This window comes from Molossus molossus, unplaced genomic scaffold, assembly GCF_014108415.1.
Source record: "Molossus molossus isolate mMolMol1 unplaced genomic scaffold, mMolMol1.p scaffold_m16_p_11, whole genome shotgun sequence".
Lineage (NCBI taxonomy): Eukaryota > Metazoa > Chordata > Mammalia > Chiroptera > Molossidae > Molossus > Molossus molossus.
The window spans coordinates 46,874,053-46,887,060 of record NW_023425346.1 but is presented as its reverse complement, the minus strand read 5'-3'; the positions used below and the strand labels follow the sequence as shown (position 1 = coordinate 46,887,060).

Here is a 13,008-nt window from a genome sequence, read left to right as displayed (position 1 = left end):
ATCGGGAAATCTGTCACCGTACCTGCGTGCACTTTAAACGATTACGGCACACGCTGTAAAATCTTCACTCTGAGAAATAAAGCGCACTTCATTAAACTGCTGCAAAACTGCTGCAGAAGAGCCCAATGCATTTTTTTTCAAGCAACTGATCCAGCTTTCCACCAGCCCCGTGACCTTTGAACTCCCTCTGCCCCCCTCCGCAGCTTCTGCAGTCAGAGCCTCCGAGCTGGTTCATTTGCATAAGGCTCGGGCAGTCCTCCAGCAGCTGAAACGGAATGCTGGGTAAGGACTGTGAGCTGCAGTTCTGCCAGAATACCTGAACCTCGGAGAACTGGAGTCTGCGATGGGGAGTGGGCACCGGCTTCCCTGGGCTGGCAGCATCACGGCCCCCCAGGTCTATTAATGGATTAAGTGTTTTTTAACTCTGTTTTACAGTCCTGCTTTCCCTGCTCCCCACCGAAGGAAGCTGTCACATCGACTATGGTAACTAAGGAAACCCACATAGTCAAATACTTCATTTAAATACATGTGGAAGCCAATTTAAATTTTTTATTAACTTCCCTTGTTTTTGAAACACAGCTGATTTGTTGTTGTTTTTTTCCATTTCAGATACATAGTATTGCACACAATCAGGGAGCATAGGGTATTTCTTTTTGTTGTGGTTTGAACGGCGTTTTCTAGGCATAAACTTACTTTCCCACTGTACAAATACATAAAGTCACAATAATAATTTCATCAAATATGAAATGTGCCCTAGTGTCTTAAAGACAATCATCCTAAATGGTGTCCAAGAAATTAATTATAAAGGATTTTGGTCTCAGGGTGTCTTTAAAACAATGCAGCAGTAAAAATGTAGAGCAAAGTTAAACTATGCATTTAAATCTGAAGATTCATACTTGTCCTTCCGCAAAGATGTTCAGTGTCGTGCTATTATTTGTTACAGTTATTTCTTCCCTTGTCTTCCTACTCAGAGCAATCTCTCTATTTAAAACACAAACTTCTTTATTGCTCATAAACCTATGAAGTGGTTATTTTCTAAATACAGAAGGTCATGTGTGTACATATTTTTATAAATACACATGAAGACACATATTCTTTTCTAAATGGTGAGTCAATGGAAATATGCATCATCACATAACCCACTCTTTTTACAATTAAGCTAATTTGTTTTTCCATTAGTGAGTGAATAATATCTATGAAATAAAAGGTTTTATGTAATAACATTTTCCATTTATCAAAGGAAATAGAACATGAAAAATAAAAGGTACACAGCAGAGAAATATAGATATGTAATATATTACTATATTTAAATATAAAATACATTCTTCTAATAGCATTACTAGCATTTCAAAATTCTTATTTAAAATATTTTTATTGAAATAATTAAATATTCCAAACCTTCCTTTTGAAGTATACCGAAAGACATTAATAAATGCTGAATGATATTTCATCTAATTTATAAGATGTGTAAAGTATTGCAATGCAATATTTTTTAATACTGGAAAAATAAATTTGAAGCTTTTTATTTGAGCTATTTATTAGTAGTATTCTGCTTTATATTATTCCTGCATATATAGAATATTAGAAATTATTGGAGGAATTTTTCTCTTACTCATAAATTTTTAAATAGGATAAATAACTTTTCAATTTACTATAATCATATAAACATTTCTCTATCACATCTGACAATATCAAGAATTTAATCACACTGGGTCAATTCAAGTGCATCCTTCGTATAACACACTGCAAATATCTTGCAAAGTTTTTGTTTAAGGCAAAACACCAGCCTATTCTAATTTAAATCCAATCAAACCAAGAAGTGTTAGAGTAATTTATAAAATCACTGACCTGTTCAAATAGCTGTAGTCTTAGTCCTTGTAGTCTTTATTCATTAGAATCCAAAATAAATTGATTATCATTTTATAATATGTGTCAGCATCACCAAAGGCACTGTTCTTCCTGGTTCAGCGGAATCTTCTTAAATTTGCCAGCCCTGTGTTTTATTGCCGGTGCCGTATGCTTTATTGTTCAGCGACAAGAGCTTCACTCTGCACAAAGACTCATTACCTACTGCTAGCTGCACGGCATCAGCCTCAGTGAGGCTGCCTATATGTGATCACATGGGAGTTTTGTCTGAGAAAGCCAGGCATGCCACTGACTTCACTGTGTCTATGGATATTTTTATCAGCTGAGGTCTGCTAGGAGGAAGGAATAACAGACTATGAAGCTGCTCTAAGTCATTAATGCAACACAACTTATGGAAATCCCTTCACAAGATTTTTTATTATTATAGAAAATGCTTGAGCCAGCATTCAAAAGAAGTTAGCTAGATTTTATTTTAATAAGAGGCTGAATAATTGTCTAAGGAAGGGGAACTAGCAAAAAGCCGTTTCCTATCTTCTGCTTTCTGAAAGTACTTTTGTATAAATGTTATTAAAGAGCCTTGCTCAACTGAATGATTTGACAGTATGTTTTAACCGTTAGGTTGCTGGTGTTTCTCTTTCCTGGCGGAGGTTATTTTCTAAAAGGATAAGAGGCTGTTTCCCTCAAAATCTCCTCTGTGAAAATTTCAATCACTAACAGATACTATATATGAATAAAAATAGAGATTTTCTAATTACTTTTGACAAAGTAGATGAGAGGGTGAATCTCTTTTATTGATGTATATAAATGAGGTAGATGATTAATTTATCTTCTCAAAAGATGACACATTCTTAGAACAGCTGACTTAAAAGAACAATGAAGATTTCAATGTAAAGATCTAAAGAACATGTGGTTCATATTAATTCTTAAAATCGCAGTAACTTATTTTAGACAGCTTTCCTCAATAAAGCATATGGTTTACCTTATCTGATTTCAGTGTTAACAAGTAGTTTCAGAGCTGACTACTCAACATATACAGGAATTTTCTGTTGTATAGATATTAAATTAATATGTAGATACACATATGTGTGTCTGTATAGTCTAATTATTTTTCTAAACACTTATTTCTCAGAATTTAAAAATGGATTGTGGATTTGCAAATGAAAAAACCATTGAGGTATTGGAATTTGATTTTTAAAAATCTATTTCTTATATTTTTTAATAGTCTGTCTAAGTTGAACTGGTAATTGAAAGCTGTTTGCTAATCCCAGTGGAAATCTTATGAAAATAATGCAAAATGCAACAAAGAACACAGAAGGAAAAGTCAGAAGCACCATAAATAAAGATCAGAAAACAAAATTTCTGTATAGTTAGATGTACAGTACATTTTAATAGTGGTTGTAAATAATTCAATAATTTTAAAAATAGCAAATTTATATACCTGCTTAAGCCTTCCATTAAAAAATTATGTTTTGGAAATATTTATAACAAAATTTTTTTGTGTCAATTGAAGTTTTATAAAATAATTTTAAGCCAGATAGGCAAGTATGGCTAAAAAGTCCAGTCTCTAAATACAATGATTTAATATCTTTACAATATTTTTGTAGGGTTAGTACTAATTTAGAGTGTTTCATGACAAGTAAATACCTTTTGTTGGGTTTTCTTAACACTGAAACATATTCAGATATGTTTTAAATGCCACAGCTTTAATGCATTTGTTCCCAAATGCTCATGTTCATTTTTCCCTCTGCATCAAGAGCTACACTAAAGCTAAAAACCTTGAGGCATTAAAAGAAAAAAAAAAAAAATAGACTGGACTCTTTCTGACTTATTATGCACCTCTGGGTTTTTTAAGCTATGTATATTCTAGCTAATATCTTTGATGATGTCATCATGTTAATGTACAAGGAAATAAACAAAAGGCAGCCATTTTTCTCTTACTGCATCACTTCAAAAACAATGAAATAAGATGGTTGCCAAATGGAAGAAAAGAATCAGCAGAAAACTAAGTTTCTTCCAAATTCTAGAGAATAGGAGGGGCCAGAGGTGTAAAATTGAAAACAAAAACCACATATATTTGAAGTTAATATGAATGCATGTAAAAAATATTTTACAATAAGAAAAAAAACTATAAATACAAGCAATATAGAAATAGCAATGAAAGCAAATTATCAGTAAAATAGTGAGTCTCTAATATAAAGACTATAGACTACAAACTTAATGTGTTAAATATAAGAACCTATTAAATTCATTAATGTTGAAAAAGGTATTTAAAGGCGGACAATAGAGCTAGAGAGATCTAGAAAGAAACAGAATGATTCTGGAATAGTAATAATCTTCCCAGGTCTGCTATTGTCTTAAATGACCTTGATGAGGTATTCTAGCATCTTATGCCTTAGTTTTCAAGTCTGCAAAACAGGAACAGAGAAGTCTTTGGAAAGCATGTCATTGGAATATATAGCAATATATTTTTTACTTGAGTTCCCTAAATTGGCTTTAACCAAGCATTGTCAACTAATATTAGTTAAATGAGAAGAAATGATGTAAATCCTAATGATTGTTTAAAATAATTTTAAATGCATTATCCTAATAACAGAGACAAATTGATATAATAAATAGATAAGACTTTTGGAAACAAGAATGGATTGTTTTCCTAATACATACAGAAAAAAAATAGAAATAAATTTAGTAATTTAAAACAAATCTCATTAAATTGCTTCAGGATTAAACAAATTACAAAATATACCCGTCCTTCCAAGAGAATTGCAGCAGTTTCTGATTCTCACATTACACAATGAACAACGGTGCCTGTGCTTGTATAACAGTTTCATCAGCCAAGAGTTCTTTAAATTTGAAGTTAGCAAAGAAACACAAGATGACAGTTTAAAGAAGCAAAATTCACCCAAGATGAAAAGGATGTTGTCATTTACTTTAAATTACTATGAATTGAAAAAGGGTCTTTTGATTCTTACTATTGATTCTGTTAGCTTATTTTTTTCTTAATGACAAAAATCCATAATAGAATCATTTTGTTTGCTTCCCTTTTCTACAAAATAACTAAAGCTTATCAGAAGTAATCCAAAATGTTTGCTATGTAGCTCATGCAGTAATTTGGGCATAAACATGCTAAATGGATAAACTGGATAATCCCTTGAATATTCTACCACATGAAGGAAGGTGGAAAAAATTTACTGATACCATGACCTGTGCTTCCTGGAATTGTATTAATTGCCGTATGTACCAGTACCTCCTATTGGATTTACCCTTGACCAGGCTGGATTATCTCTACAGATCATTCTACCTTACAACACATTCATGGAAGTCAATAAATTGGCCATGACAGCCTCAAAATCCAGGACTAATTCGATTCCATTTGATAAATATTTATTGAGAGGTTGCCATGTACCAAGCTCTGAGACAGTTGCTAGGGATATAAAAAGAAATACATACTATTTCCAAGAAGGTTACAGTCTATCTAGCTAAAAAAAAAAAAACTTTGCTGAGCATGTTATGGAAAGGTGGCAAAGTAGGGACACATTTTTGAATATTTTATTGACTTAGCATGCATGTTATGTACAATCCATACAATTTCTTTATATTCAATATTGTTTCTTAAAATCAGGAAATTGTTATAATCATTAAAAATAATTTACATACGTTAAAATGTCAAATATATATACGTATATGATGACTGCTAATTTTATGTTATCCTTCTCATGAAGAGGTTGAATCTAATTTCCCTCACCTTTATTCGAACCTAGTCTCAATAATTTGTTTAACCAATAGAGGCTGCAGAAGTAATGTTCTGTGAATTCCAAGACTAGGTCCTAGGAAACCTGGTAGCTTCTACCTGACCTTCCTGTCACACTCCTTTAGGAGCCGTGAGCTGTCGTGTGAGAGGAATAACTGCCCGGAGACTACCATGGTGAAGCCACATACAGGCATGGTGGTCCACAGTTCCAGCTGGGCCCAGTGTTGTGGCCTTTCTGATGCCTAACACATAGGCCAAACCATCTTGTACCCTCCAGGCCCACCCGCCCCCCAGAAGGATACCACGAAGTAATCCTAGCTGTCACTATGTGGAGAAGAACCCCTTAGCTGAGCTTTTCTCAAATTCTTGTCCTATAGAAGTTATAAGATAATAAAATGGTTGCTGTTTTAAACTACTAATTGTGGTAGTTACTGAGCCATTGATAACTGGAAAATATTTACATGTGTATGACAGAGCCGCGTAAACCTAAAGTACATGAAAGGACAGCGTCCTGTGTATATTCAAAATCACAGAATATTATTTAATGAAATGGGTACATTTAATGAGTGTATTAAAAGAAAATACGACTTAGGAGGATGGAAAAGAGAAGAAAATAATTTAGGCAGTGTCCAGAGCAAAGAAGGATGGAATTATCTGAGAAGACTATATTGCAGGAATGGAGTCTTTGAGTGAATAGTTAAGAGGTTGCATAACTATCGGGGGAAAATGGGGATTCCCAGCTGTAAATGATTCTTTGAGAAAAGCTCAGAATCAAGGGCAAGAGCTTTACTAATGAATGAGAGGAACTCTGAGGACATTGGGTGACAGGAGGTTTAGGTATGTGTTGGGAAGGTGAAGGAGAAAAAGGAAGTCTGGTTCTCCTTGAAGTGGTCTGCAGCTTGAGGTGAAGAGATTTGTGCAACATGTAAGACGTTGGGAAGTCACCAAGGCATAAGAAAATGGTCACAGTGAAGAAGACAACTATGACAGCCGAGGAGTGACTAGACCGGTGGGGCACCGAGGCGGCAGCAGAGAGTCTCATGAGGAGGAGATGGGAAGAAATATGAGGGCCTGAACTAAAGGGTGACTGAAGATTGAGAAGAAAGGAATCTGTCATAAGAAAAGAAAGAATTTAAATATGGTGGGATAAACTGGTCTCTGATCTCGTTTATAACCTTAAAAACCAATGGTTCAATGATTCATCTACCAATTATAGATGACCAGTGGAGAGCATTAAACTAGTTTTATTAGACAGATTTAGTAAGTTCATAGGTATTTTGATTTGTATGGTCCTCGGTTGGTCAACTTTCAAATATTGTGAAAAATTGTTAATATCAAATATTGTGAATGTTGTGTTTTTGGAGGCGCTGAAAGATTGTAAACAATAGAACTTTTTAAAAATAAAGTACATACAGAAGAGTATTTACATTTCTTTCTGTTATCTTATTTCTAAGTTAGGGGAAAATGTAGGGGAAAGACAATCATGTCCTAGTTCTACAAAGATAAAAATAAACCCCAGATAATTTGGATAATGCAAATAAAGGCTCTACCCCCTCTCCCCCCACCCTCCCACACACTATTACCTATCAAGTAAATAAGCCTGTTGGAGTTTTATCCTTCTGACTCTTCATCCTATCTGGATATTAAGCTACTCAAGTAGCAGGTGTTAAGCGGCCAGTGAGTGGCCACACAGACTGATGCAGGTTAAATGGCAGGAATAGTTCTATAATTGCTGTTACTGCATACAAAATATGTACATAAATCATCTGCACATGGCTGTAAAGAAGTCTTTATCCAAAGTGACCCAGGGAGGAAAGTATCCAGATTTTCCCTCCACCCTTCAGTCTCTTTATCACCACAAAGGCATTAGAAAACAGCATTGATGAAGAGAAAAGGGTAAATGAAGCAAACCTCTCTGAGAACACAAAGGATACATTTATTTCTTAGTGACCATCAAAGTTGATTATAATGATTTCTTTCTATGCTGAATTAAATGTGTAACCTAAGACAAAAAATTTGGAGTAAAACAGCATATGCAAAAATCAAATATGAACTGAGCAGGAAATAATAATAATAATAGTTATTATTATTATTTAATAGGGCCAGAGGCTTTTTCATGTCAATAGGAACATTGAACCATAATTAAAAGGCCTATGAGACAGCTTTTGGGGTCAAGGCCCCAGAAAAAGTCTACAAATACTTGGCTAATATATTGAATCTACTTTGATTTGTATAACAGAGACATACAAAAACAGCTTAAGTTTGTGAATTCATTAATTCACTCATACATTCATTCATTTTACATTCACTGAGTACTATATGTTCAGAACCTGGTTCTGTTCTCTTACAGGTTAAAGAGATGAGTCAGTCAGTCTGCAAGCTAAGTGGCTCTCCACCGAGAAGTAGAAGCAGATATGAGATAGTTATAACATATTGGGATAAGTTCTATAACAGAAGAATATACAAGAACATAAAGACTGCCCAGATGGTGTGGCTCAGTAGACTGAGTGTCGTCCCATGGACTGAGAGGTCCCTATTTGATTCGCAGTCAGGGCACATGCCTGAGATGCAGGCTTGATCCCCAGTAGAGGGCGTGCAGGAGGCAGCCCATCAATGTATCTCTTTCACATGGATGTTTCTCTCTCTCCCTTCCTCTCTCTCTAAAAAAAAAATCAATAAAACAAAATAAAAACAAAAACAAAAACATGAAGACCGGAGTGAATAATGCTATATAAAAATAGAAAATAGTTATCAAGCACTTACTAAGACTGAAGTGCTTTGCATGTATTGATTAACTCATATAACCATTGCAAAAAGCATATGAGGTAGCTACTTTTACCATCTCCATTTCATAGATGAGACAACTGAGGGACAAATTGGTTAGTGATTTGGCAATGTAATGGAGTCAGTATCCAGTACTTGTGGCTTTAATGCAGGGTGGCTCTACTGGAAGCTTATTACCTAAGGCACTCATGGTGGACTTCACAGAAGAGGTGACGTGGGGAAGACATGTTAAGGGATACAGTAAACAGGAGTTCTTTTGTGGAAAAGTAGAAAGGATAAAACGCGTACAGATTCTGAGGCATGACTAATGTATGTGTGAAAGAAGCTAAGCACTCCACTATGAAAATGGTGAGGTTATTTAATCTTGATGAGATGGTGCATTTGTGTGATTCAGTTTGTACTCATAGAAGGTGTTTAGGTGGTTTGATTACAACTGTGTTTTATTAAGTAACTCTGGAGAATGAATTGAAGAGAAGACCTGGAAGGGAGACCAAATAAGACTGTTAAAATATCCCAGAAAAGTTATAAAGATCTGAATGAAGACAGTGGCAGCCCGGGGGATGGAGAAGAAAGATACTGAGGAAGTGAATCAACACCGAGCCTGAGAGTAAGAGAAAACTCTGAATCTAGGATTTTTAATTTGGGAGACAACATGAATTATACATTAACCAAGGTTATAAATGCAAGAGGAAGTTTAGCTATGGAACTATTCAATGGCAAATCCCGAATGCCTACCATGCACCAGGCAAGAAAATAAGATTCTAAGGATACAAAGATACCATCTTGGTGTCTGAATGCTTAATACCTGGTAGAAGATTTCATAGACAAAATCTATTATGCAGATACACAATTCTCTTCATCAAAGCTAAATTTGAAGAGTGGAGAATTTCTCCAGCCAGTGTGGCTCCCATGGTCTGAGAGGTCCCTGTTCGATTCCAGGTCAGGGCACATGCGGGGGACGTGCAGGAGGCAGCTAATTGATGTTTTTCTCTCACATGGATGTTTCTATCCCTTTCTCTCTCTCTCAAAGATCAATAAAAACCTATTTTAAAAAAAGAGTATAGCATTTCTCTCAGTGACCTGATTAAAGGTTAAGAAAGAATAAGAGAGCCCTGGCCGGTTTGGCTCAGCGGTTGGAGCATCGGCCTGCAGACCAGAGAATCTTGGGTTCGGTTCCCGCTAGGGTCTCATACCAAAAAAAAAAAAAAAAAAAAAAAGAATGAAAGAACAAGAGGGACTACCTTTTTCGCAATAAAACTTCAAATCTGGAATACTACCAATTGAACTTAATTGTGGTACTCATATAAAATAATTATATAAAAGTGTTTTATGCAGGTTAAAATCATGATCCAGATCACAAAATCCACCTCCATGCTTTATATTAATCATACAACATGAAGAAATACAAGAAATAAATTAGATTTCTCCTTTAGGCAAATGTTTTAATGAGCTTAATCCTGTGGCTTGATATTAATGCTAGTGACTGGCTTCTTTGAAACGAGGCATGCATTTTCTTTCTGGTTCATATAGTCAGCTTCCTATTTAGTATTCATTATTCATGTCTATTTTTATCAAAGAGCACTATTACATGAAACCATGATCCAAACATGTTTGGTTCTCATTTTTATCTATGGAGGGAAGGAAATTATACACTCTTATTATACTGTTATAATCATTATGTACACATGTGATCATAGTACATATGTGTTCCTTCACATTAGAATGTGGTGTTAAATTAAACCTGTTTTAGTTTAGAATATCAACATACCATTGAGGAAAAACCATTAGTCTTGTAAATAAACTAGTAAAAACGTTTTGATCACAGTCTCAATGAACTCTAGATATTCTAAGAATTTCTTATGTGAATAGCAAAGCACATTAGGATTAAGAAGAGAGAGAAGTGTAAACACACTTTATCTGAATATTATGACCACTGATAACGTTAGCTGACAATTGTGAACACTGTAGCAATTGCTACTCTTCGGAGGCTATAGCTGCTTTGGATCTTTGCCTCGTTAGTTACTGATAGCTATCTATGGAACCTGAGGTTATGATGGGTGAGAGAAAAACTGGGTCTTATATTGCTGCTGTTTCCCAGCCATTCACAGTGAGGTGACTTTAACATTGTCTACATTTGTTTGTTACATTGTATTTATGCAGTATTTTTTGTTTGCTTTTTTTTTTTTTTTACCTAGCAAGCTATGGCTACATTACTTTAATTCCTCATTACTCTAATTTAGGATATTCTATGGCTATTGTGGAACTAGGTAGCAGCAATACATTTATGGTTTAATGGACAACAAGAAGAATGAGGCTTTTAAATACAAAGGTATTTCAAGACACACACTTATAATAATTAAACTTGAAATCACCTTAATATATTAAATATGTATTTTTCAATTTAGTGAACTATCAGACAGCCATTACAATCAGAATAATTACAAGTATATAAAAACAATAAAAATATTCACAAAATAATAATTAGTGAAACACTCTGCCAGGAATATAAACAAATATAATTACAACTAATATGTATAGTAGAAGACAGGAGAGAAATTGAAGGAACTGAGGGATTATGTGTGAGTATAAAGCAGCATATACACTGTGGTCACAATATTTTAAATATAAAACAATTGGAAATATGGAACCAAAATTATAAAAAGAGTCATCTCTTGGACATTAAGTAATAGGTGATTTTGATTTTTGACTGGATTTTTCTACATTTTACAAGTGTTCTGTTTTCTGTTACTAGTACAATATAAAATATAATAATATTAGAATTGTTATTATATTGAAATTAATTATGCTAAAATAAATTTAATAATAAAAGCATTTAAAAATAAGAATATTATTCAAATGATTTCAACTGCTGTAAGCTTAAGCTTCCAGATTTCAAGGAGACTGAACTCTGCCTGCACACCCCACCCTTCGGCTGGATTATTGCTGACACCAGGCTCCCTAAAGGTGATCGCTTTTGACTGATGAACAGACTCCTTTTCAACATTTTCTTCAAGCAACCACACACTATGATGTTCTTCTGAAATCGCTTTTGAGGTACTACAAGGAGATTCACCTATATATTTTCACTCTTTCTCTAAGTGGCAGTGGACCAAAGGGGTGATTGGAGGTGGCACAATACCGTGTCAGTTAGCAACACTCCTCTGACCCAGCTGAGCCCTACGTTGCGATTAATTATTTTGCTTGTCTGGAGGAAAGAGAGTGTACTTTTACCCTCTCCCCTCCTCGAAAAATGATAAGAACACTAGAGGAATGTAATACATGTTAAAATTGGGGGGAAATCTTGAGAATTAAAAACACATAACATCTATAGCCAGGCATTATGTAGTCCCAGCTAAAATTTAACAGCAGGAAAATTGGAAAGCCTGAGTTGAAAGCATCTAATTGAAAATATTAGTGTCTTCACACTAAGTCTTCCTTTTAGTTGGAGAGTGCCCACGATGCAGAGGCCCAGATGTTAAACTCCTGCTTTCTTGCTCTCCCAGAGAGACATGATGCTAAGGACTTCTGAACTCAGACACACTAACAGTGGGTTTTGTTCGAATTATCAATTGTATACTGGAAAAGAATCAAACACAACATAGCTGGAGAGTGTTTCTCAGGCAATGATTTGGGGGGCAACTTTTAGTATGTGTTGACCGATAAATCCTTGATTATTAATAAAAGAGCCTGGAATAGAAGCCCATTCTCTGTTCATAGCACAGTTTTACTGTAAGATGGTTCTCTGATTTCTCCCACTTACTTCTTCCCTTCATCAGGTTAACTGCTGCTTCCCCTTCAAGTCTCAGCTCAGAAGTGCCCTCCCTTAAAGCCTATCCTCATATCCTTCACACAAGGGCAGGAAAAGGTCATTCCTTTCTCTCTCTTCCACGTTTTCTGTTTATTACTCTGCTATACATTATACCTCAAACTGTATTAAGGTGTTTGCATTTCTAGAAAATACCAATAAACTGGAATCACAAAGATAAAGGCTCTGTATCTTTTATAGTTACATCCTTAGAGGCTCCCACAAGCCCTTCACATTAGAGATGCTCAAAGTTGTTGAACACGTTCTTGAGAAAGTGTTTTTAGAATATAGACATAAAGTGACACAAGTTTTAATAGCTGTCTGTGGAATGCTTGGTAATGCTGGGAACATGTAGATTGTTATTCAGAGAACAGAGTCATTGTTTAACACTGGCTTCCTGTTTGTGTTTTTTTGAGCTTGTCTAAGTAACAAACAGATGAAAAGCTGGAGGCATTGCACACACTTCCTCTGCCTACCCCCTCACCACAGGGTTATGAGAATTGGACCAGACAGGCTATCTTGAAATTTTTCTCTGTTCCACAGCTAGTAACACATTTTTTCAGCCTTGTTAAAAATTCCTCCAACTTATACAACTTCTTGGGCCTTTTTCTCAAGTGCCATTGTCATCACTGCCATCTTTGACAACATCTTTCCTCGTTTTCTTTCAAAGACAGAAGAGCTGTGCTTCCACTGTTTCATGTAGTCCCTGTGATTCTACACATGATCATTGATCTAAGTCTCTGAAGTCACAGGTCGATCTCTTTTAAGGTACAGACATTCGCACATCCAGGGGAGTTGTGTTCGG

At 35.1% G+C, this 13,008-nt stretch overlaps 1 protein-coding gene across 1 annotated transcript in view; it reads right to left on the bottom strand.

The window, feature by feature from the left end:
* CSRNP3 (cysteine and serine rich nuclear protein 3) overlaps window positions 1–2,101 on the bottom strand; it is an 87,363-nt gene extending 85,262 nt beyond the window's left edge. Inside the window, exon 1 of the mRNA XM_036254604.1 lies at window positions 1,849–2,101. The gene's annotated coding sequence lies outside the window, so the exon portion shown is untranslated. The remainder of the gene's footprint in view (window positions 1–1,848) is intronic.
* Window positions 2,102–13,008: the final 10,907 nt, after the last annotated feature.